Consider the following 25,069-nt stretch of genomic DNA (forward strand, 5'->3'; position numbering starts at 1 on the left):
AAAATAATCTTTATTTAAAGCAAAATAAAAAGAAAAACAAATAAAAATTTGCATATCCATTCAGAATTACACCATGGAACATTGCTCCAAAATATTAAAGTTCCTTGAGTACCGAAGGACAGCTTAAAACATTGCAGTTTATTTATTTATTTATTTATTTATTTATTTATTTATTTATTTGCAGTTTATTTAGAAGGATAAATGAATCTCCTGACTATACAACATAATTTTACGTGGGGTTTGTGGTTCATAACACTTTGCTCTCAACAAGATGTTCATAGGATCTCATCTTTTTGTTGATTAATGTGTGTTTTAAAAATTTTAGGGATAGATCTCTATGTGGTTTTTGATAATAAGGGTTCATGCAGTTAAGAGCTACAAGGAAATTTCCTCCATTCTCATCTACTTTTTTATGTGAACAAAGTTTCTCAGCTCTTAGATCTATAAAAAATGGGGGAAAAACCCCCATGTAGGAATAGAACTGATGCTGACCCCTGACTCAATCAGAACACCTGTTTTTGTTTGCAAATGTCTTGTCATATCTGTCCAAAGACTCGTTTCTTCATTTCCTTCATCCTACATATCAACTTCTTTGGTTATCTTCTCAATCTTTTTGTCTACATAGATTTAACAGTAAAGCATAAATAGGAAGACCAGAAGCTTTGTCTACATTCATGGAGCTTGGCGGTTTTGTTGGTCTAATGAGTTGGATTGTGTCTACCCTCAAATGGACATGTTGGAGTCCTGACACCCAGGACCTTACCTCACAATGTGACCTTACTTGGAGACAGGATATTTATCATAAAGTTAAAATGAGGTTATTATTGCAGGGCCTTATCATACATGACTGCTTTCCTCATAAACAGGGCGAATATGGAGACACAGATGTGCAAGGAGAAGCCGGCCATGTACGAGCCGATTAAGGAGGTCTGTCTGGGACAGATTCTTTTCTCACAGCCCACAGAAGGAAGCAATGCTGCCAACACCTTGGATTCAGACTTCTAGACTCCAGAAATATGAGACACTTAATTTCTGTTGTTTAAGCAACCCAGTTTGTGGCACTGTGTTCCTGTGGCGTGAGAAAGCAGTACCATCGGGAAGCCTTGTGTATTGGTACCTCGCACTGTCCTGGCTGGTTAGGCTCTGTGAAGTTCTGCTGGGAACTCATGGACCCGGCTGCCAGCATTCTGAGAGCTGATGGAAGGAAGAATGCTGAGTTCTTAACATGGAGTGTGTGTTTCCTTCCAGTAAAATTTTAACTAACAGCTGAGCCTGGTGTTACCCAAGCCAGAGACTCTGTTACCACCTCTCCACAGGGGTAGCCTCCTGCCTGCTGCCAGTGGGAGAAGCAGTTTGGGGCTTCTCATACAAATTTCAACAAATTTCTGTATATTTATCCCCAAATTTACCCCAATTACTAGATACCCAATGCTACAAAGTCCTGAGCCTTTTGGGGGTTGGGGGCAGGACTGTGTTGTATAAATAAGGTCATTTCTTGGCTTTTCCTGCTTCCAGCTTAGAATCCAGCTTTTTTTTTTTTTTTTTTTTTTTTTTTTTTTTTTTTAGGGGCTGTTCATTCCATTATCATGAGTATAAAGCTTCCTGGCTTCCAAAATGTTAATGCTGTGGTTCCATTCCCATTTTCCTTCAAATCAGGAGTCTCAAGGTTCATTATTCCTACGACCTCAGCAATATATTATATATGATACTTGATATATTTTGGTATATGTTTTGAGTCAGGAGCTATTTTTAGGGTGACTACTCAGGCATATGGCCAGAAAAGGCATGTTGTAACTATAACACTTACTTACGGTGATCAGAAGATATTAAATCATCTCTGAGTTGGGATCTGTTCCTTTTTAAGCACCTAGAGTTTATCAGGGCTTATGCACAGATGCACTTATTTTCATTCAGCACAGTTTGAATTGCTACCTAGTAACACATCACAGCTACCTGGAGCTACACTGATGTTCTAGGAGAGTTTATACTCAATCACTAGCCATCTGTGAAAACTGAATCTGGAAATGTGACTTCTTTCTCAGGCTCCATCATTTATAGTTGTGTGCTATTGAACGCATGCAATATAACTACAATCTCAGCTTCTTCTTCCATAAAACATGTAACTCCAGAGAAAAATTCTATAATTATATATTTTTAATTGAAAAAATGTCCATCCTTTTTCATGACTAAGGCATGGAATTGGTAGGTCGTATTGTAATTTTGTATTTAACTTACTGAGGATCTTAAAAACTGTCTTGCACATCAGCTGCACTATTTTACATTCCTACCATTATACATTCCATACTGGTTACTATTTGTTTTATGTAGTTAAATGCTCTGATGTTGGGTGTACAAATATTTACAATTGTTATATCTTCTTAAGGAATTGATCCATTTATCATTATATAATGAATTTTTTGTTTCTTGAGACCATTTTTGGCTTAAAGTCCATTTTGCCTGATGTAAGCCTCATTACCTCTGTTTCTTTGGGTTATCATTGCCTGAAATATTTTTCCATCACTTCACACTCAGCCTCCATATCAGTCCTTAAAGTCAGATTGAGTCTCTTGTAGGTAGCACATCATTGGATCTGGCTTTTTTTTCTTATTATTATTCATTCAATCATTCCGTCTTTTGATTACAGAATTTATACGTTTATATTTAAAATAATTATTTATAGGTAAGGATTTACTATTGCTATTTTGTTGTTTTCTCTTTTCTATTTTGCTTTGCTTTCCCTTTCCATATCATACCTTGTGGTAATATACTTTATCATAATCTTTGTGGGCTTACCACAGGTTTTTCTTTTGTGTATCATGATGTTTCTATAAAAAACCTTATACTTAAAAATCCTATTTTATGCTGATAACTTCAGTAGCACACAAACACCTTTACTTTTTCCTCCCCTTGTTACCTTTTAGGTTATTAATGTTAAAATTTACATTTTTGGTATTACATAGCCAATAACAAATTATTATAATTATGGTTGTTTTGAATATGCTTTTTTAACTTTTACTTATTTTTTAAAACATTTTATTTATTTATTCATGAGAGAGGCAGAGACATAGGCCGAGGGAGAAGCAGGCTCCTTGCAGGGAGCCCATTGTGGAACTCCATCCCAGGACCACAGGATCATGACCTGAGCAGAAGGCAGTTGCTCAATCACCGAGCCACCAAGGTGCCCCTGTTTTTTTAACTTTTAAACCAGAGTTGTGATTTATGCAGTACTATTACAAAATCAGAGAATATAACTTTCACTATATATTTCCCTTATCAGTGGGTTTTACATGTTTATGTGTTTTTACAATGTTAAATAGTAACATTTTTTAGCTTGAAGAATGTTCTTTAACAAGTCTCGTAAGTCAAGTTTAGTGGTAGTGAACTTTCTTAGGTTTTGTTTGTTCCAGGTCTTTATCTCCCCTTACTGCTGAATGATACTTTGGCCAAGTGTAGTATTTTTGGTTCACAAGGTTTTTTTTTTTCCTTTCAATATTTTGAATATACCATCCTCCTCTCCCCTGGCCTGTCAAGAGAATCCACTACAGTTGAAAATCCACTGATTGTCTTATGGGTTTCCCCTTGCAATGACAAGACACTTTTCTTCTGCTGTTTTCAAATATCTTGCTTTGTTTTTGACTTTGATAATTCTGTTATAATGTCTTCTGCTAAACTGATTTCTTTTGCTTCACTATGTCTCTTCTTTCACATGACTCTTTTTACATTATCAAGTAAAGTTCATATTATCTCTCTGCTTAAAATCCTGAATGGCCTTACATAATACCCTGAGTAAAAGCCATGCTCTTATATAAGCTTGTAGGACCATATGTGATCTGACCCAAAGAACTTCTTTTGACCTCACTCCCTACCAGTTTTTTCCTTGATCACTATGCTCCAGACACACCTGCCACCTTGACTTTCCTAAATGCTCCAGTCCCGCTCCTGTCTCTAAAGGGTTCTTCCAGATATCCATATGATTTACTGCTATAGTTCCTTCATGCCTTAAGCTGGGTATTATCTTATCATAAAGGACTTTACTGACCAGCTTATGTCAAATAGCACTCCTTTCACCCTCTGTTCCCTGCTTTATTCTTTTCCATACTACTTATTATCTCACAGGGTATTTGTTTGTTATCCATCTACCTCCATGAGACTAACCAATCCGTGAGAGTAATGCTCAAAATATATCTTTTGTAAGAATGAATATAGAAATAAAAAAAAAGAATGAATATAGAAATAGAACACTTTGGAAAGAAGATGATAGGTTTAGTATTGATCATGTTGAATTAGACATGAGCATTGCATATGTTTTTTTCTGGAGCTCAGGAGAGGACTAGCTGCATACAGATTTATAAGTCATTAACATATGTCACAGTAAAGCCACAAACATGGACATAAAATACATAGTTTGTCGTTGATAAAATCATTGGCTCAAAATTAAATAATTATAGATTTTGGCACTGACTCTAGGCAGTGTGACTCCTCTTGTGGACATGCCAATTAACTTGGCCATTGAGAAGTATAGAGGCTATGGGACCCATAGTCAAGAGTTCCTGAGGTCATTTATGTTGAATCTCATAAAATGCATATCTTGTTAAAGTCTAGTATCAACACCTAGAAATTGAGCATTTCCCCAAATTCTAAACAAGTAGAGTCTTATGATGTCCCACTTTCCAAATTTAAAAAAAAAGATTTTTTTAAGATAAAAGAAGAATTATATCTTATATTTAGGAGATTTCAATCTTTGCAATTGTAACAGAATGTTCAGTAGATCCTTTGCTGTTGCTCCAGAATTAGTGAATGAGGTCCAAAAATGAACACAAGAAGTGATGATTACTACTACATTAAAAGGAGTCAACATTGAAATGTCCAGATAACTCCCCAGAACTTAAATCAGGCAATCAAAAATGGTCTGCTTCCTCAGCCATTTTCCCATTAATCTCTTCGAGCAAAAGTTATAAAGTAGGAGAAGATTCAAGGCTATACATGGAATGGTGGGTCATTGGCATAGAGTAGAGAGTTCTGGGACCCTTCTCTATTTTCCTGTGTGGTAGTAGAATGGGGACATGTTTTTGTCATCTTTTTTACAACCAAGTAAGAAGGCTCAAAAGAGTGGCATCTCATTCCTGACCATTCAACTTCTTAAGAAGAGCTCTCTGATCTGCCTCCTGTCCTCTTGAATGGAGAAGGGGGTAGGAAGTGAGGATAAATGGCTAAGCAAAGAAAGGAGAGCACAGTGAAATAATGTGCAATAGTGTAAGTTTTGAGTAGTAAGGCAGAGAGATCTTCTGTGGCTTAGATAGACATAGAAGAAAGAAGACAGTCTTGTACTATTGGGGGCAGTCATGTATTATACAAAACCTGGGAAAAGAGGTATGTGGTTGTGGAGTACCTAGCTAGAAAAGGCAGTTGAGGAGGTATTACTGAATATCAAAAATGAAGAGTTTTCCCAAGAGCTCATGACAGAACCAGTCCATGAGATGTACCATGAGATGGTTCACAGGCCCCAGGAAATACTCTGCCTTAAATACCAGTGACATTGGCCCCAAGACAAGTCCACAGTCTGAATACCTGCAAAAAAAAAAAAAAAAAAAAAAAAAAAGCCCTATGATATCCCCAGAGGCTGCATACCTGTGTCATAAGCAACCCAAAAAGATCATAGTGGCACTTGCTAATGAAAAGATATTTGATGCTCTTGTTTAATCTTTCCCTTTCAGTCCAATAACTTAAAAGAAAGGGACACAGAAAAAAGAAAGACCAGAGTAATATAACAGGCCACTCATCCACCCACTCCTAGTTGTCAACTAAAATTTCACTGGTAGCAGTGGAAGGGCAACAGTGAGTGTTAATTGGATGTAAAATTAAGAATTTTAAGAATTTAGAACATTTTTAACTCTTGAGATCGAAAAGCCATGGAGGTTGGCAGAGACATCTTACAGTCAATAGGGTAGATTTTTCTAAGCATGATTAAAAACAGTGAGAAAAGAACATTAGAAAGTTTTGGTTTTGTATCTGGTTCTACAAAACCCTTTAGAGTTTCATCTAGTACAGATTCTCTAGTAACAAATTCTTATAGTTTCTTTTATTAAGTGCCTCTATTTTGTTTTCATTCTTTAGAGATATTCACACACTAAGGGTAGTATTCCACTAGCTGTAGGACTCCGTTGTTTTGAGGATAAATCAGAGATCATTTGAATCATTTTTTACTTTTATTAAATTTGATTTTTTCTGGATACTTTCAAGATTTTCCCTCTATCTTTGGTCTTTAGCAGTGGACCGGGATTACCTAGGTATATTTTGGGGGGATTCATCCTACTTCAGCTTTGCCGAACTTCTTGAATGTTTAAATTTATGTCTGTCAACTTACCAATACCTATTCTACCAAAACACTACTCTGTTTAGCATTATCCAGTATTGAGTTTTAAATATTTGCTCTTTGGGGTATCCTTGAAATTATCTGCCAGAGCATTGGCCCAATAGATGCTATCTGGTTACTTCCTACATAAGAACACTCTATTGATATTTTCCATGCTGTCAATATTATAGCATAATATTCTCAAGCTACATCCCCTCAAAATAAATATATTTTTAAAGATTTTATTTGTTTATTTATGAGAGACAGAGAGAGAGAGAGAGAGGTGTAGAGACCTAGACAAAGGAAGAAGTAGGCTCCATGCATAGGACTGACATAGGACTCAATCCCAGGTCTCCAGGATCAGGCCCAGGGATGAAGGCAGCACTAAACCACCAAGCCACCTGGGCTGCCCCAAAATAAATATTTAAAACTGAATATTGGAGCATGTTGGGTAAGAAAGTGTATTGCTTGGTATTGTGCCTAATGAAAATTATTTCAAAGCTTTCTTTTCAAAATAATTATAACTATGATAATTACTGTCATTATATACTTTAATAGAATAACTAAGTCTTATTATATCCTTTAATTTTTCAAGTAGTGTTCTAAATGCTTTAAATGTATCAATTTATTGAATCCATTTAAAAAAAAAACACACGAACATGTATATACTACTATTGACTCAATTTTAGAGATGAGAACACTAAAGTATAGAGCGTCCCAAGATCACCAGATAGTACGGCAGTAGAGAGTGGTACTCAGGTACCCTAGCTATATGTACAGGATTTGTATTTAACCATCAGTTTAGAGGTGATTCTTAGAGGTGATTCAATATCTAACTGCAGGAAAGGAAGTTTGGCTCACATTGTTTCCAGCACAATTTGATGATATAAAAGATTTCCCCTCTCAGAGCATAAGAACACTGAGAACACTGTAAATTGAGACAAGAAGTTAGGGAAATAGAGGTCTGTGCATGTGTGTATTTCCTTAATGGAATGGGATAAAGAGCTCGTCAAGAGTTAAAGGGAAAATCAGAAAGTACTTATTTTTGGGATTACCTCCATCATCATGATCTTACTTTACACAAACATCAGTCTACTGATTTATTCACCCTAGTCAAAAGGAGAACTTCTTGAGCCTCAACAGATTTTAAAAGAGCTATAACAGGACAGTATGTCCTTACTGTGGGGAGTCAGTGACTGATTTTAAAGAACAATTTGATTTTGGTGACTAATTTTGAAACACATGTGGTAGTGGTAAATGAACAAGTTAGTAGAACTCTAACAAAACAGAAACATCATTTTGGGGATTATGTTTTAAAAATAAGAAATTCAGTACAGAAAGCAACATAATTATGAGGGCTCTGATTCTACCTGACATTCAACCTTTTCCCAACCTGAGACTTATGGCAAAACAGTTCATAGAGAAAAGGCCATTACCGTTACCAGTATGGAAAACACAAGTCATGTGCATACCCCAATTTCTCCAAAGATGAATAGCCACTGATGAAGGGTGAATATTCATCTTAAATAATAACAAAAAATTTAGCCTACATTGCTCTACTCTGAAATACTTTGAGATTTCTATGTGGAGGAATTTGAAAGAGGGCTTATTTTAGAAGTGCAAGGCTAGAAGAGAACTTGAACATCAGACTCTATTTAATTTTAGTGATAAGGAAATCTTAACCAAAGTCCATAGTAAACATCACTTAATCCATTCAAGAAACATTGGCTAAGCTTCATTTACACGCCAGCCACATGATCATATATGTATGAATACATGGAAAAAGTAAAAGATAAATTCACAGAATAACACAGAGATGGGCTGAGAATTCAGATCTGGGGGTAATTCAAATCAAGCACTTTCTCCAGAAGGAAAGTGGCTAACTCAATGAATGAGTGGTAGCATCTGAAGAATCATAAAATTTAATTAGATTGATTATAAGAAAAAGAGACTTTTTAAAATCCAAAGCTTTCAATGGAATGTTATTTAGTAGGGTTTGGTGTACTTTTACTATCTTAAACTACACTATCACCTTTTGAAAGCAATGCAGAAAAAAACATTTTGCTTTCAGTGAATCCTTCAAATACCTCTTATTCAAACAGAGCAGTTATCTCCTCCATATAAACATATCACTTCCATTAATTTTGGAGACTTGCATTATTCGTTTTCAAAAAAACTGTTTAGGATGCTAATTGGTGTTTTAAAATGTTGGATAAATGGCAACTACTCTATACATTCTACTACACAATGAGAAATCTCATTTTTCCACATACCAAGTGAAAGGTATTAATTTGAATTAAATGACCAAATTATAAAAGGCAACAGAGGTTAACTTTACACAGTGTTTTCCAACACATTTGAAAGTGAACACAAGTTTGGAGGACCAACTTCAACATGAAAATGTTCCCAAATACTGCATTCCCCAAATACTTGCACAAAATTATTGAAATCAAAATAATTCTGAATGCTGAACTTTTTTTTGAGAGAGAAAGTGTGTGTGTGAGAGAGGGGAAGGAGCAAAGAGAGATGGAGAGAGAGAATATTAGGCAGACTCCATGCCTGCAGATGAGGGGCTGGATCTCACCACCCTGAGATCATGACCTGAATAGAAACAAATTAAGAGTCAGACCAACCTTCTGAGCCACCCAGGAACCCCTCTGAAAAAAAATTATTTTGTAATGAGGGCATTAATTTACATTATATTAATGTTTGCCCTATGGAATCTGAGATTGTTTTCATTATTCTGTTATAGTTTAAGGCAATGGCCAAGTAATAGAGCTAACATTTTGCTCCAAGTTGATCAAATGATGATACTAACATGGAGTGAAGATTTACTATATAAATAAGCTACGGAAAGCCACACTGTGCTCTCTCTTCTCTGAAGTCCCAAATTTGAGTTTCATTTCATTTCATCAGTGACTTAAACCATACTTATTTTATCTGTATAATATAGTGCCACGTGCTGTGGAAGATAAATTGATGACTCAAATATAAATATTTCCTTCAAGATATTTAGAGATTAATAGCAGAGATAAAAAATATATGTAAATTAAAATGCAAGTATTCTTGGGGCTCCATTACTGTGTAAACAGTAACAAATCAATGGTAAAAACAATGCTACAAAGCTGCCAAGAGCTATCACATCCTGAGTACACAATGTTTTCCCCCTGGGAGCTACTAAGAGTTTTCTATCAAGCTAACTTTAGGTTGGGGAGAGGGAGTTGTTACCTTTAATTTTTTTATAAATTTTTTATTTATTTATGATAGTCACACACACACAGAGAGAGAGAGAGAGGCAGAGACATAGGCAGAGGGAGAAGCAGGCTCCATGCACCGGGAGCCCGACGTGGGATTCGATCCTGGGTCTCCAGGATCGCGCCCTGGGCCAAAGGCAGGCGCTAAACGGCTGCACCACCCAGGAATCCCCGAGTTGTTAACTTAAAAAAAAAAAAAAAAAAAGAGAAAGAAAAAAAAGAAGAACCTTTGCAGAGAAATAAATTTGAGAGAGAATGAAGCTTACTCTACAGCAATGCATTCAGTTAAGTAAGAGGGTGTCTGACGTTCCCTGCCAAGCTCTGGTAGCTTGAGAGAATCCCCACTGACCACCAGTGGTCTTCATTTGAAACCCAGCATATGATGTTGGAGAAGGACTCTCTTCACTGACAGTCTCAATATAAACTATCTCAATGGTCAGGAATTCTTCTGAGCTCTTGGTTGAGAAATTTCTCAGATTCCTTCCTTGGAAAGAAGATCCCTGATTGGACTGAGTATTCTACTTCTTCAAGGATTTTTCTGTACTTGGTGGAATTATTTTGGCAAGGTAGCAATAGGGAATAGATTCTTGACTGAAAAGAAGTCCAGGATACCTCAGAGCAAGTCCAATGTGGGTAGATCTGTTAGCCGCTTACCTGAATTTGAGAAGGACCATCAACTTCACTACCCCAAAGAGAGAACACAGCAACAACAACAAGACACATCTCTTGGTAGTATACAGACTGCCAGATTAATGATATAAACCAGATGTTTCAAAAGACTTCTCTGTCTATTCTTCTTACTCTAGATATTCCTCTTGGGATCAAGTCTTTGGAAAGCCCTCCAGACCAGACTGGAAATGCAAGTAGGAATTCATTAATTACTTTACCTCTTCTTTTATTCTACAAGTATTCATTAGGCAGCACTTCCCTGAAAAGGTGACCTTTCCGCTGACTTTTGAAGAATGTGTAAAAGGCAACTGGATTTTGTAATGAAGCGTTTCATACAGAAGACAGTCATATGCAAAGACATGGTAAGTTTATGAAACAAGTGGATATATCTAGAATCATAGATTTTGGGGATGGTGATGCTGGCTTTATTGACACGAAGTCATGATGGTGCCTTATCTGCTATGTCAGACCTGGGACTTTCTCCTATAAGTTACAGACTGATTGAAAGATATTAACAAGAAATGCATGAACAATCTTTCCATTTTAGAAAGAATCCTCCAGAAAAGTCTGAACAATAATTGGCACTCAATGAATAATTTTTGGATGAAGCAATGAATGATGAGAATCATAATGAATCCAATATCAAAGAAATAAAAAGGACAATTCTAGAGATAACATAATGATATGCTCTTTAAAAACTCAAAAATGACTGAAGTCTGGATTGAAAAAAAATAAGAAAAGTAAGTATAGCTGTGTAATAAGAGAAAACAGAAAGAACAAAACCTCAGGCTTCTTGTTTAGGGCTTTCCCAACACACTTACCCACATGGACAGGACCTCATTTTGGATACACAAATGCTGATGCTCTCTACCCATAATTGGCATTTATTGAAGCTCTAGGGTGATAGTGGATACTGTGGGACTTATTTAATTCAGCCTAGATAGCTCTCCTACAACTTCTTGGATGGATGTACCATTTAAACCATGTCCTCAAAATTTCTAGCAAAATTGGCATATTGTCCCAGCAAAAAACAGCTGCTTTGATTCAAATAGTTCATATAAAAAGCAGCAACACAAACTTAGTAATAGCACCAAAATTTAAAAAAAGCCACAACAACCCACAAATGGTAAACAAGATTCTTTGTCTATTTTTAACATTTGTTTTAATATTGAGAGCAACACATTTTTGAAACAAATAATATTCACTTTTTCCTAAGTTGTTTTCAAATGCAAATCTTTAAAAACACTCTGAGGCAAGCCTTTGGAATCTTTCAACTTAATAAACTCCAGCTGCCTTAAAAAAAAAAAAAAAGCGATTTAATCTTCCACTATTTGCCTGAACCTCTTCTGATTTTAGATGTAATTGAATTGGTCCAGAGTTATATTACAAAAGAAAAACTCTAAGAGGATTTTGGGAAAAAGGAGATGAAATGTTTAAAGTTATTTTTTAGTTCATTTGGAGGACAGCCATATAGACAGAAACTGTCATAGCACTGAACTCTAAACAAGTAATCTCAGTATACTTGCAGAACTGAAAAAGAAATTCCTACTGTAATCCATTTTTAGTTTTAGAAGAGATGAGAAAGGACTATGTTCAGTTATGTATCAAACTCTTTTTTATTTATTTTTATTTTTTTAAAAGATTTTATTTTTTTTCATTCATGAGAGACACAGTGAAAAAGGCTGAGACATAGGAAGAGGGAGAAGGAGACTCCCTCCCTTCAGGGACCCTGATGCAGGACTCTATCCCAGGACCCTAGGATCATGACCTGAGCTAAAGACAGACGCTCAACTGAGCCACTCAAATGCCCCCAAACTCTTTTTTATTTATTTTTAATTTAATTTTATTTTTTTCAAAGATATATTTATTTATTTGAGAGAAAGAAAGAGAAAGAGCACAAGCACAAGCATGAGTTGGAGGGAGAGAGGGAGAGAGAGTCTTAAGTAGACTCCACAGTGAGCATGGAGCCAGTCTCATGACCCTGAGATCATGACATTTTGTGTCCCTTGATATGATGTACTATGAAAGACACAATGTCATTTTGTAGTATTTTTGATAAAAATGCATAAACTCAGTCTAATCATAAGAAAACATATTTAGCCAAATTGGGGAACACTTGAAAAAATAACTTAGTGCTCTTCAAAAGTGCTAAGGTCATGAAATACTGAGAAGTCGACATAAACAGAATTGAGAAGGTGGGGGCACTTGGGTGGTTCAGTTGGTTAACCGTCTGCCTTTAGCTCAGGTCATGATCCTGGGATCCTGGGATCGAACCTTGAATCGGGCTCCCTGATGAGCAGAGCCTGCTTCTCCCTCTGCTCCTCCCCCTGCTCATTCATGCTCTCTCTCTCTCTCTCTCTCATTCTTTTGCTCTCTCACCCTCTCTCTCAAATAAATAAATAAAATCTTAAAAAAAAGAGAGAGCTAGAGAAAGTGCCCCTAGCATAACAAAACCATTGGAGAGGAATACGGTGTGGGAAGTCCTTGACAATCACACTGAGGTTTATAAGAATCAGTGATCAGCAAGAGCTCCACCTCTTATGGAACCCAGAGTGGGTGCTGGGGGCAGAAGGCACAGGCCTCCTAACCCGTTTCCTGTCCAGAGCTGCTGAAACAATCACGTCAGTTGAGTGCATGTGTGAGTTGAAGGAGACAGAGTCCATAGGTTGTGACTGTGTGTGGAAGAAAACACAGCGGCCATGTCTATCACTAATTCTTGTGCTGGAAGACTTACATGGAAGAAGAATGTTTTGCAGTGAGCCTCAGGATCTGATATTTAGTTTGCTCAAAATGATGTGAATTTGGTATACTGGATCTGGGCAGAATAAAAGTCAAAACCAGAGAGGCTGGGGGAAAAAAAGGAAGAATGCACAGAAACCAGAGGTCTGGGTAGGGAGAGTCCAAAGATAACCAGAGAAAGCTGCACCGGCATGCATATGCATCTATTGGAGATGTGCATTCCCCTTTCTCCCTTGTACTCTGTAAAAAAGAATCTCTCAAGGATCCTCCTAAACATATATTTTCTCTTTTTTTAAGATTTTATTTATTTATTCATGAGAGAGAGGCAGAGACACAGGCAGAGGGAGAAGCAGGCTCCCTGTGTGGAGCCTGATGTGGGACTCAGTCCCAAGGACCCCTGGATCACAACCTGACCCAAAGGCAGATGCTCAACCACTGAGCCACCCAGGGTGCTCCCAAATATGCATTTTCTTGACATCATCTCCAGAATACACTCTGAGATACAATGGCCTAAAACTAAAGGCTTATGGTTAGATTTGGGGGCAGGTCTGGATATCTCGAGTATTTTATACACAATTTTGTATATGGGAGTTTGCCCATGTTTCTACACTTTGATTTATAGCGTCTCTAGATTTTCAGTGAGCCAAAAAAAAAAAAAACAAAGGAAAAACCATGTGAACCATCCCCTGGTTGAAACAGGAACCAGAGGTGCTGGCACTACCTCCTTTATTTTTGTCAGTAATAGTAATAACTCACTATAATTTGACCACAACCATGCACCACTTGCCATGTGCTTTACAACATTAGTTCACCTGGCTTTCAGGAAAGTGATACAAGTGATAACCATCTGTTTTGCAGATTGAAAACCCAAGGCCAAAAGAGGTTAGTTTCTTTCCTGGACTACAAAGCTAATAAGAAGTAAAGCTCAAATTAGTATCCAGGTCTATAAGATTCCTATGCCCCTGACTTTTAAATTGCATTAAGCTATTCACTGCAACCTAATACTTTACTACAAATCTATGTAAATTGTTAAAAACCCACTTAATACTATAAAAATTTTATTTTTTAATGGTTCTAGTAAATTTGGAGAAGTTGTCTATTTGCCTGATTAGCTGTGAATACAGCAAACGTATTTCAGCAGCTACTTTGGAAAGAAATGAACCAATATGCATTATTATACATTTTCCAGATTCCTTCATCTGAAATGATAATAAAATCCTTTGCTACCCCAATTTTTCTGTTGTACAAATTCTCTTGATGTGATCACTTGAGATTAGCTACTAATCTGCTTGTGGACACACTGATAATTGCCAATGTCACTGAAATTCTTTTGCCTAGGCAGTACAGGCTTCCTGAATTCAAATAATTCATCTTGCTGCATCATGATAAAGTTTTGCTTATAGTAAATTGCCTTCAAATATACACTATGAAAATGTTCTAAATTTTGAAAAAAAATGACTAGGTGGTAGATGCAAGGAAAGAGAAAAACTAGAAATCAGTATTTACCATCAGTTCCTATTCTTAAAACAATCCAGTATTTATTTACCCTAATCCAGTGTTAAACTCATGATCACCTTCTTTAAGTAATAAACTTTATTTTTTAGAGTAGTTTTAGGTTCACAGCACAATTGAATGGAAAGTATAGATATTTCTCATATATCTCCTGCCCCCACACGTGTGCAATGTCCCTAACTATCAACACCCTGCACCACAATGATACATTCATCGATGAACCCACATTAATGCATCATTATCTTCTAAGTCCATAGCTTATGTTAGGGCTCACTCTTCACATTGTAGTTCTAGGAATTTGGACAAATGTATAATGGCACATATCTAGCACTATCCTAAAAATCCTCTCTCCTATGCCTATGCATCTCTCATCTCAACTACTAATAACCACTAACCTTTTAACTGTCTCCATAGTTTTGCCTTTTCTAGAATGTCAAATAGTTGGAGTCATGCAGTATGCAGCCTTTTCAGATTGGTTTCTTTCACTTAGTAATATTTATTTAAAACATCTTTCCATGTCCTTTCATGGCTCGATAGCTCCTTTCTTTTTAGCACTGAATCATAATAAGCCATTGCCAGGATGTACCACAGTTTATTTATCCACTTACCTACTGAAGGGCATCTTGGTTGCCTCCAAGTTTTGGCATTTACACATATAAATTTGTAAGAACACCTTTGCATGGGATTTTGTACAGACATAAGTTTTCAACTCATTGGAGTAAATACCAAGGTGGACTACTCCTGGATAAGACTGTCTTCCAAAGTGACTTTACTACCCATGATCATATTTTAAAAGATCCAAAGGAAAAAAAAAAAAAAGATCCAAAGGTCTCTATGAAAATCATTTTCTAATTCTTAGGATAACTTAAAAACTCACTATAAATTTGCAGGTGGCTCTTTTTTAAAACCTGTGAATTTAAAACGTGTAAACACCCAGCTCCACTCAAAATCAACAGGATCACAATTTCTGAATGTTTTAGAAGTTCTCTGATTCTATCCGGCAGGTGGGTAGATCCATACCAAGGAGGTGATTACCTAAAAATCCCACACCACCGCATGAATGCATTGCTGCATTTGTACACATACTTCTATTTGTGACAAACCATCTAGTAACATGATGGTATTTAACGTTTCATGCATTGGTAAGTATAACTGGCTGTCATTAGGCTGCTGTGCTCTATTATCAGAATGACAATTGTACAAAGGCAGCCATTTACTCCTGCTGAATTACGTTTCCAGTCGTGAAAACAACCCTCTTTGCACTAGTCATTCACAACTAAAACATATCTTCACAGAAACAACACTGGGGTTTAACAAATGACTTTTTAAAAAAATGAGACTTGCAATCAAAAGAACAGCATAAAATACATCAATTGCTCATCAATTGTTTCTGGCATCTGAGAAAAGAAGAAAGATAGATTGAATATGAAAATGAAATTTTGGCAAGGGAGAGCCAAATGATCTTTGAACTTGTTACATCAAGAATATCTCACGATACATGAAAGTAGTAGAATTGACTCCTCGAACATCGTATAGTCACATAGACAACTCCATGTCAAAAGATGCTGTTTGCTAGTGGTGGGTAAGACCTAACTGAATGTATCCCATCTGTGCTAATGTGTAATAATCTGTTGCTAGTAAGTGCAATGGTGTAGACTGAAGATACTAGCTAGGACATGAAAGCAGGTTCTCTTCTGAAACATAAGGTTTCTCTGATGACTAACCTTGGCTTGATAACTCCCTGGTGGCCTTACAAGCCTTCCTTAAGCTGCTTCCCCTAATCTAGAACGCTTCCAGTCAACTTTCTTTCTGTCAGTCCTCCACGGGCTCAGACTTCTATCAGACTTCCTGGTCCTCTCCCTATTGTTTCTCATCTAAGTTTCTCTTAATGAAAGTCTCCCATGTTTATTATGGCCTCTGTTTCTCAGAAGACCTAGGCTAACACATGGGTCCCCCAAAACACTATAAGCTTGGTGGCTGAAAAATGATATTGTTTTCCTCAACGCACATCATTAATCATTTTAAATTGATAATCATTGTAGTGTCGAGTTGTTGATTTTCTGTGTTTAGGTGAGTTCTATCAAACTGACTCCAAATCAATCATTTTTTTCAGTTCAGCTACCTTACCTCCAGAGGTTAACCCAGGCAGCATGGTGAATTCTCTCTCCAAACATAATTCCCACTTGTGCATACTCACTCCTGCTATAAAACTAAACCACCATCAACTGCTAATGTGTGTTTTGCTAAATGAACCAGCTCCACCCAGTCTTGCTCATTCACCACAACCCAGTTTTTTTAAACACCACTCAGATTCCTGCTTCGACCATTTGTGCCCATGTTGGCTGGGTTCTCCAACAATTTAGGAAAAGTCTGGAGGCCAATGAACAAGTAAACTTAAACAGCCACAAACCACAGTGCCCCAAGTCTAAATTACTGAGTTTGCTTATTTAGTATACCTCAAGCTGGGGCAAACCCATGGCCAGCCTTAGCTGGAGGCCAATGAACGTCCTGAGAATGCCAGGAACGCACTGCTTAACATCTCTAAAAAACACATGGTCTCCCCTATTCAGAGATCCAGCTATGAACATAAAGCAATATTTCCTTTATTGCTCCATAACTATATAATCATTGCTACCATACTTAAAAAGTTCTTCACTACCTTTGGGATCTAACCCACTTTTCATTTTAAAGGACAACTCAGGGTGGGGAGATGGATAGGAAGAAGCACTCCAGATTTTTGGCATTGCCATCTTTGTTACTTGTAAAGGGAGCTTACAGCAAATAAGGAAACAGAAGCAGAAATGCAGACGCAGTACAGTCATCTCCATCACTGAGAAGAACAGTATGGCATATGCCATGAGAGGACCAGGCTCTTTCCACGTTTCTGAGCTAGAATCACCTGGCGAGCAAGAAGGTGACATCTGGCATCTCTGTTCGTATTACAACCATACAGATGGGCATGGACTTAACCCATCTCCCAATGCAATGAAACAAGACTTTCTGGCGGGGGGGGGGGCAGTACCCAAGAAGCATCATCACCCCAGGTGACTCCAATTTCCATCAAATTTAAGAAGAATTACACTAGGCCTAAGACATTAGTTCTCAAACTTTATCATGCACCAGAATCACATAGACACTTGTCAATACAAAAATTGCTGGGCTTTACCCCCAGTTTCTGATTATGTAGTCTAGGTAAAGAATTTGCATTTCTAACAAGTGCCCAGGATTTGTGAATACTGCTGCTGGCCCAGAGACTTTGAGACCCAATACTCTAGGAAACTCTAGGTTATCCAGAAGGTCCACCTAAGCACACTCCTGCTCACATTTTATCGGCAATGACTATGTCACCTGAACATCGCTAGCCACAAGCGAATCAGAATATTAAATACTTTTATTGAGCATAGTACTGCCCCAAACAAAATCAGAATTCTCTTACAATACGAAAGGAAAGAAGAGATATCTGGCAGGTCAGTATTTCCTAAAAATGTTAGTATCATGTGAACATGAAAATGATGTTCTTTCTGGGGCACACTGGATGCTGATGCAGGTACTGCAGCCACCCAGGTTCTGTTCACCCCTGAGGGGATCTGAGTTCTGTCCACGCAAGTGATGAAGCTCTGCACTGGCAGCTAGCAGTGTCAGCTACGGAAACACACCAAGGTAAACTCCTGACACCTGATCTGTCTGACTGCTCCATTCTTTGAAGGAAAGAAAAGGTTCATATTCAACAACTTTAGCAAGTGTCAATTTACATAGGAGCAGGTATGATGAAGATGTGGCTCCTTATGGCCAGCCTCCCACTTTCCTGGGCAAACTTCATTCCAAGGGTCATGAGTGAACTGGCTATACCACCAGGGGGCCAGGGGATATGTTTGCACTCTACTGTCATCCTCAAATGCCATTTCCTTCATATTTTTTTCCTCTATGAAGAGATCTCACACCATGTAACTTTAGAGTTTTAGAATCATTGCCAGGAGATTAGCTGAGTGACTGGGGGAGCACCTATCAGCATAATGTGCACCAATACCCCTAATTCTGCTCTTGCCTCTGCCCACTGAGCCCATTTGCAATGATTGCAACGCTTCCCATTTTTCTAATGGTTGAATCTGAAAAGGAAGTGGGCCCTGAAATGCCTTAGTGCAGAGCAATTTTAAAAGATTTGAAAGCTTTTTCCTTCAAGCCACAAAATGTCCTGAAAGCTTCTGATCACTTGACTGTATTCTATCCCACCCAGATCTGACCAAGCCCCAGTCCATCAGCCTCACGCTGAAAAATATGTCTTTAATCATTAAGATGTTCCTACTGCTTCAAACGACTCTATCGTTCCTATAAAAGCTAAAATTATTTTCACTTGAGAAGGCTCAGGCCTGTGATTTCCTTTGCCAAAGGAATAAGGCCCATAAGTAAAAATTACATAAAAGCAAAGGTTTGCATCCAAAATGTCTTACTGTATATAAATAAGATGTAAGGACTTCTAATGTATATTGGTCTCCCTTGTTAAAAAAGGAGAGAGAGAGAGAGAGAGAGAGAGAGAGCATGAGCACTATAGTAATTGCTACAATCTTGATGGCATTACTGCTGTCACTCTCTGGGTGATAGAAGGCTCATTGCTGGGACAGTCACAGAGCCATACACTCACACTTTGGTCTGTGGCCCCCCCGCAATTTCCAAGGCTTACTATTGGGTGAAATGCTACATCTTTGTTTCTCAGGCTGTTAAACCTTTGCTCAGAATTGATCACCTTGGCTCTGATGGCCATTCACTGACAGCGCTCCTCCAACTGCTCTGGGCTTTTACAGTATATCAGGGGCTTTTTAGTAAATGTAATAGTAATGAAGAATTAGCAAATTCTGCGTTAGGTGAGATTGTTAGAGCTCCGTGATCACACAAAATTCTTACTTCCACCTTCTCTATTAATTTTCAGTATTAAGATTATTTAAAAATATGTTCACATCATCATTCCCTTCCTAATTTCATGAAAGTGAAGTTGCAATGTTTTGCTGTTGGCAAATCAGCCTATTTCCTTTCCTACACATTGACATATAGGGTCTTTTATTTAATAATTGATAAAGAAAACATCACATCACCTCAATTAGAATTAATATGAATACATTCTTCCACCAGTCACTTGGAAAATATTTATTGAGTGTCAGCTACATGTAGACTCTGTGCTAATTGTAGGGGATGCAGCAGTGAACAAAACAGTCATAGTTACATACTCAGCAAGCTCACATACATCCAATACATTGATTTATACAGTGCATATTTAATCATCTAGGTTTCTTAATTGGGCTCTTGCAATCACGGGATGAGTTTATTTTGGATAGTTTTCTAACTGTGGTGGGGGAAAGTAAGCAACTGAAAATGATCTTTCCCTAGCATCCAGTGTATATGCTTCTTTTGAGTCTTCTTTCCTTTGGCCTCATTACCCTCCTTCGGTTTTTGTCCTTGGTCCTCAATCCACAAAGGAAGTTAGTAAACTAATCATTTATTTATGTCTTTCTCCCTCTTAGAGGATGAGCTCCATTCTTGAGCACAGAGAAATAACCCTTCATGCACGGTACTTGCCTCTCCCTGACATTTCTCGCCTCTGACACAGCACATATAGGAGCCCCCATCACTGGAAGAGCCCAAGCCCTGTTGGATGGATGGATGGATGGATGGATGGATGGATGGATGGATGAGTGCATGCCCAGCTGTGCCCAGAGAACATGTCTATGAAATTGGTACTTTGTTAAAGTCACTACCACAATTTATTTAGTCCACATGGCATCCTTATAACAACAAACTCATTTCTTCAGGTTTCGAAGGACTCTGTGAAAGCAGAGTACTTGGGCCCTGTACTCAGTACTCAGGGAAGGGACATCATATTTTCCCACAAAGACAAGCTCTTCATGGGATCTGGAAGGCATCTCAGAGAACATCCAGTTCAACTCCATGATTTACAGATGTGGAAAGGAGCCATGAAAGATGAAATGTTCTACCTGAGGTTATGCTACAGGTCAGACACCAAACAAAGATTAGAACCAATAAGTCTTTACCTCGAGCCCAAGGCTCTTCTCTGTGCACAGTACGGACCCCACTTATAAACAAGACAAAATGAGGCAAAATTAAGAATGTCTTCGACAATGGACCATAAACAGGGATGGACAGATGGTTCACCAGGTTTCCTGGATGCCAGCCAAAGGTCCAGGGAGAAGGACAGGGCACCTTGAATTTATATTTGCTCAAGAGGCTACAAAACGTTTACCCAGAATGTGTAGCAGATGCTACGTCTTCCCATCTGCCTTGGCTATGCAGCTGAGCCCAAAACTCTGTGAGGCCACTTCCTATGCAATAATTCGGTTGTGCTTCATCCCCACCAAAAGCAAATTTAAAAAGACAGAACAAAATAACAACCCTGACAAAAACTTAAAGATGTTATTTAAACCATGGTAGATGTTCCTTCATTATAAAATAAGTACAATCTGGAACACAGTGGGGCATTTGGGAAAAAAAGGAATCGTGGTACAGAAGAGCATGACAAAGAATTGTTAAAGAATGGCATTCCCTTGGTTATCAGAATTAATAGTAAAGCTATATCGTTTTTAATTCACCCAAAGTGTAGCACACACAGGTGGAGTAGTCTGTACACATCTGAGAGGCAAATAAACTCTGCTGGCCCACAAACAAACTTAGGCAAATTTCAGCATGAGAAAATCACTCCTTTGGGCTTAAAAGTCTGGTCTTCAAAGTACAAATAGTTGGAAGAGTTGTATCATAAAAGCATATAATTATACCATCAAATTCATAACCTAACGCACTTACCTTTAAGGACATGGTGCAAAATGACATTGCCAACCCCCTCCCTGGTGGAGTGGGCTATTTGTTTCTCTGACAGGAGGACATCCCTAGACCAGCAAAGTTCCACATTGTGTACATGTTGTAACACACTCTCCTTCCCCAGAGAGCTTTTAAAATTATTTCAGTTATAAGTCAAAGGATAGCTAACTCAAACTGGCTTTTTTGCCTCTGTATTCATCTCCGATTTTGCCTTTGTAGCCAAACGATGAAGAGGGTAAGCAAGCTTCAAGTGAGATTCTCACATCTTCCCCCTGTTTGTCATTTTGGCTACATCCTCAGGATGGCTTTTCCATCAGAATGGCCAGGGCCACTCTACATGTCACACCATTCATAGCAGGAGACATCACCTTGTCCCCTGTTCTATCCTTAAATAAAGTCATGGGATTCACTCTTGTCTGACCACATTCCAGTAGATGTCTTTCCCTACACCAATCACTGCATCCAAGAGGATGGACTATTCTGATTGGCTAGGGCTGATTGTGGTCAATGTCTAGAATTTGCAACTGCATGGGGGCAGAAAACGGGCATTTGCTGGGACAGTCACTGCAGAGTGTACTATGCTAGATGTGAACAAATGGAAATTGTCATGCTGATAGAACATGGGAAAAGAGAACGTAAGTTCAGAACCGGGAGAGTACCAGAAGAGGATAGACACAGCTGTATTCCAGGATGGGAGTTCTGTAGTACCAGACTGATATATCAGTCTGCGGCTGAGGAAAGGGAAATGGTTGCTTTGAGTTGAGTTTTAGAAAGAGATGCAGTGTTTTTTAGTCCACAAATGCCATAATTTACAGATGCTTTCTGCAAATCTCTAGCTCAAATGTATCAGTAGTGGATGGCAAGTACCAAAACATTCACATTTCTCCTTACATCTCTCTTTCCCTATGGAACATAACTCAAATTGAATAACAATAAGGTTCTACAGGTCATTCACCACATTCTGGGTGGGAAAAGGATAAAGAGAGAAAGTAGAGTTCCTCATAACCTTATTGATCCATATTGTACTCTTCAGATATGGCTGTTTAAGATCATTGTTAGGCTTTTCTTTGAAAATTAGAGGTTCATTTGCTTGTTTTGTGTGCAAAATCTTTGTAACTCAAAGGATGAGCCTAAAGATGACTGCTCCTTTTCTTTGTCTTGCTCCTGAGAAGTCATCATGTGCCCTCCCTTCTTGATTCTCCACATGCATCTCTGAATATGCCTTATCATACAAGCATTCTATGAAGTTAATTCAGGGTAATAAATGCTGCAGACAAATCAGCAGTTCAGAATAGTAACAAGTGCACACAGTTGCTCAACATCGAGCCTAGGAAACCACTGCTAACTAACTGTGTACTTTGGTCAAGTCCTTCCTTTTTCATGGCTCCTGCAACAATTTTTTCCTGAGATAAGAATATTAATGCCTTACCTGCCTAAAAGCAAAGAGCTGGACAAGATAATCTCTTGATTTCCCTGTAGGATGAAAATATCTATGATTCTTGGGGAAAAGTCAACAGATGACACTTGCGAATGACATGGTAATAATCCTATGATATTTCAAAATGTTAGTATTAACATAAATGGGCTACTGGTGTATTCATTGATGGTAAACAAATTACCACTGTGAGGCAAGTTAGCAAAGGGCAGCCTTCATTCTGAGATTTTTGTATCTTGTGTCTCAATCAATCACTCTTCTTCAATTTTGAGTTCAGTTTTAGTTGTAACTTTTTGTGATATGTCAGCATATAAGATGAAAAATACAGCGGTTTCTAGAACCAAAACATTACGCTAGACTGATGACTTCTCCCTTACCCTATAATGTGCCAAGTATTTAAACTTAATCTATTAAAAGGCACTGTTATTAGTTTGATTACTCTTTCTTGAAAGCTGCTTTTGTATTTAGCTGTTTCCTGCATTGTCCTTAGAGGTGTTCAGTGTAAGACTGGCACTAAAAGCTAATTTATAACACATGTGTGTAGATAAACAGTCATCTACACACATGCATGCATTATTCATACATGCAGGATATACAGTATGTGGCAGGCACTATGCTAGGAGCTAGTTATGGAAAAGTAAGTGAACAAAAGCTTCCCCTGGCTTCATGAAGCTCCGAGCAAATGTCAACAACAGCATAAAGGAGGATGCATTGTTCTACTTAGAGAAACCTGAATGGATTCACAAATTTGTATGAGTATCCTCCATATATCCATAATAACCAAGTAGGTGACATATCCCAGGAAAACAACGCAAAGCTGGAAGATAGGAAAATGGAGTGCAGAATATGGTGGAGAACTTAGATTTTAAGAAACTGGTGGAAGAGGACAGAAAAAAATAGTGAAAAAAATACAGTCAGAGAGGTACAGGAAGAATCAAGAGGCAGGGTATTTCAGTGATCAGGGTGGAGAGAGTTTCAGGAGATCAACTCAACCTCACATGGTATGGAAAATTCCAATAGGATAACATCACAGACAAGGGCTTAGATTTGCATGCAGGTGGGCACTGGTGTTGTGTGGGGGCATCTTTTAAAGAGCAGCTATTTTATTTACGCTATCCTGGGCATCTCTCAGACCAAGAGGCCACATTTAGGTCATTAAAACATTCTCAAAAATCACAGTAATCAGTTCACCACCACCGGTTGATCCTGTTTTCTGTCAAGGGGACTTGATAGCCAGCACTAGGGAATAGGAACAGCATCTATAATACACGGTGTCTTTCCTTTAACCTCTCAAAACAACTATTTCCTTTCCTTCTAAGATACTGAGGGCTATTCACATTCCTGGACAGAGCCTCCCTGATATCCTTCTTCACCTTCCAGAGAAAGGAAATAGATTGTACCAATGTACCTGAACCTGGGTTGGAGGGCACTTCTCAGGGTGATAACTAGCATCTAAGACCTGGCTTGAACATCTCGAATCTCTTCTGCCTATCGGCATCCTAATTCCTTCACCTTCCTCCCTAACGTTTCAATTGGAGTCTTTGTCTTGGGTCCTCGACTTTGACAATTATTTCTAAAATCATCTTGTCCTAGGAGACCAGCCAAGTCTTCAGACAAATAGAATTTTTGATGGTATAAATGCCAGAGATGCTATAGTTGATAAAATTATGATCCTCCACAAATTTTTCAAGATCTATTTTGCAGTTTGAAATCAAGCCATTTATAATCAAAACTGGATCGTTTCTTCTTATATTAGGATAGGTTTGATTAGAATCAACTTCAGATTCTCAAATAAGTATGCACCATATAATTTGCCCTATTTAAACATGAAATATTAACCAATTCTATTTTTCTTGGCATTTCCTTTCCTGTCTGGCCCTTACCTCAACTTTGATAGTAAAGTTTTTTTTATGCTTATTGTGTCAAGAAAGGTATGTGTGACAGTGGAACAGAAGAAAAGAGAGAAAAAAATTTTCCTCTGGGTGAATTTTAAAATATTCCACTCATAGAGTAATTTAAAAGACTTGTGGCCTAACATAGATTTTTGTGGGACAAAAAGAGTCAGATTTTTTCTTTTCACCATACCCTTCCAAGGGCAAGGAAATAACTTTTTTCCTTTTTCTTTTTTTTTAAAGATTATTTATTTTTTCATGAGAGACAGAGAGAGAAGTAGAGAGATAGGCAGAGGGAGAAGCAGGCACCCTTCAGGAACCCAATGTGAGACTCGATCCCAGGACCTCAGGATCACGACCTGAGCCAAAGGCAGACACTCAATCACTGAGCCAC

At 38.0% G+C, this 25,069-nt stretch overlaps 1 long non-coding RNA gene across 3 annotated transcripts in view; it reads right to left on the reverse strand.

Annotated features, from left to right (window-relative positions):
* The window catches only part of LOC102151835, a 63,341-nt gene that overhangs the window by 15,355 nt on the left and 22,917 nt on the right, over positions 1-25,069 (reverse strand). The window lies entirely within an intron of this gene.

Source organism: Canis lupus, chromosome 35 (assembly GCF_011100685.1).
Source record: "Canis lupus familiaris isolate Mischka breed German Shepherd chromosome 35, alternate assembly UU_Cfam_GSD_1.0, whole genome shotgun sequence".
NCBI classification, from domain to species: Eukaryota; Metazoa; Chordata; class Mammalia; order Carnivora; family Canidae; genus Canis; species Canis lupus.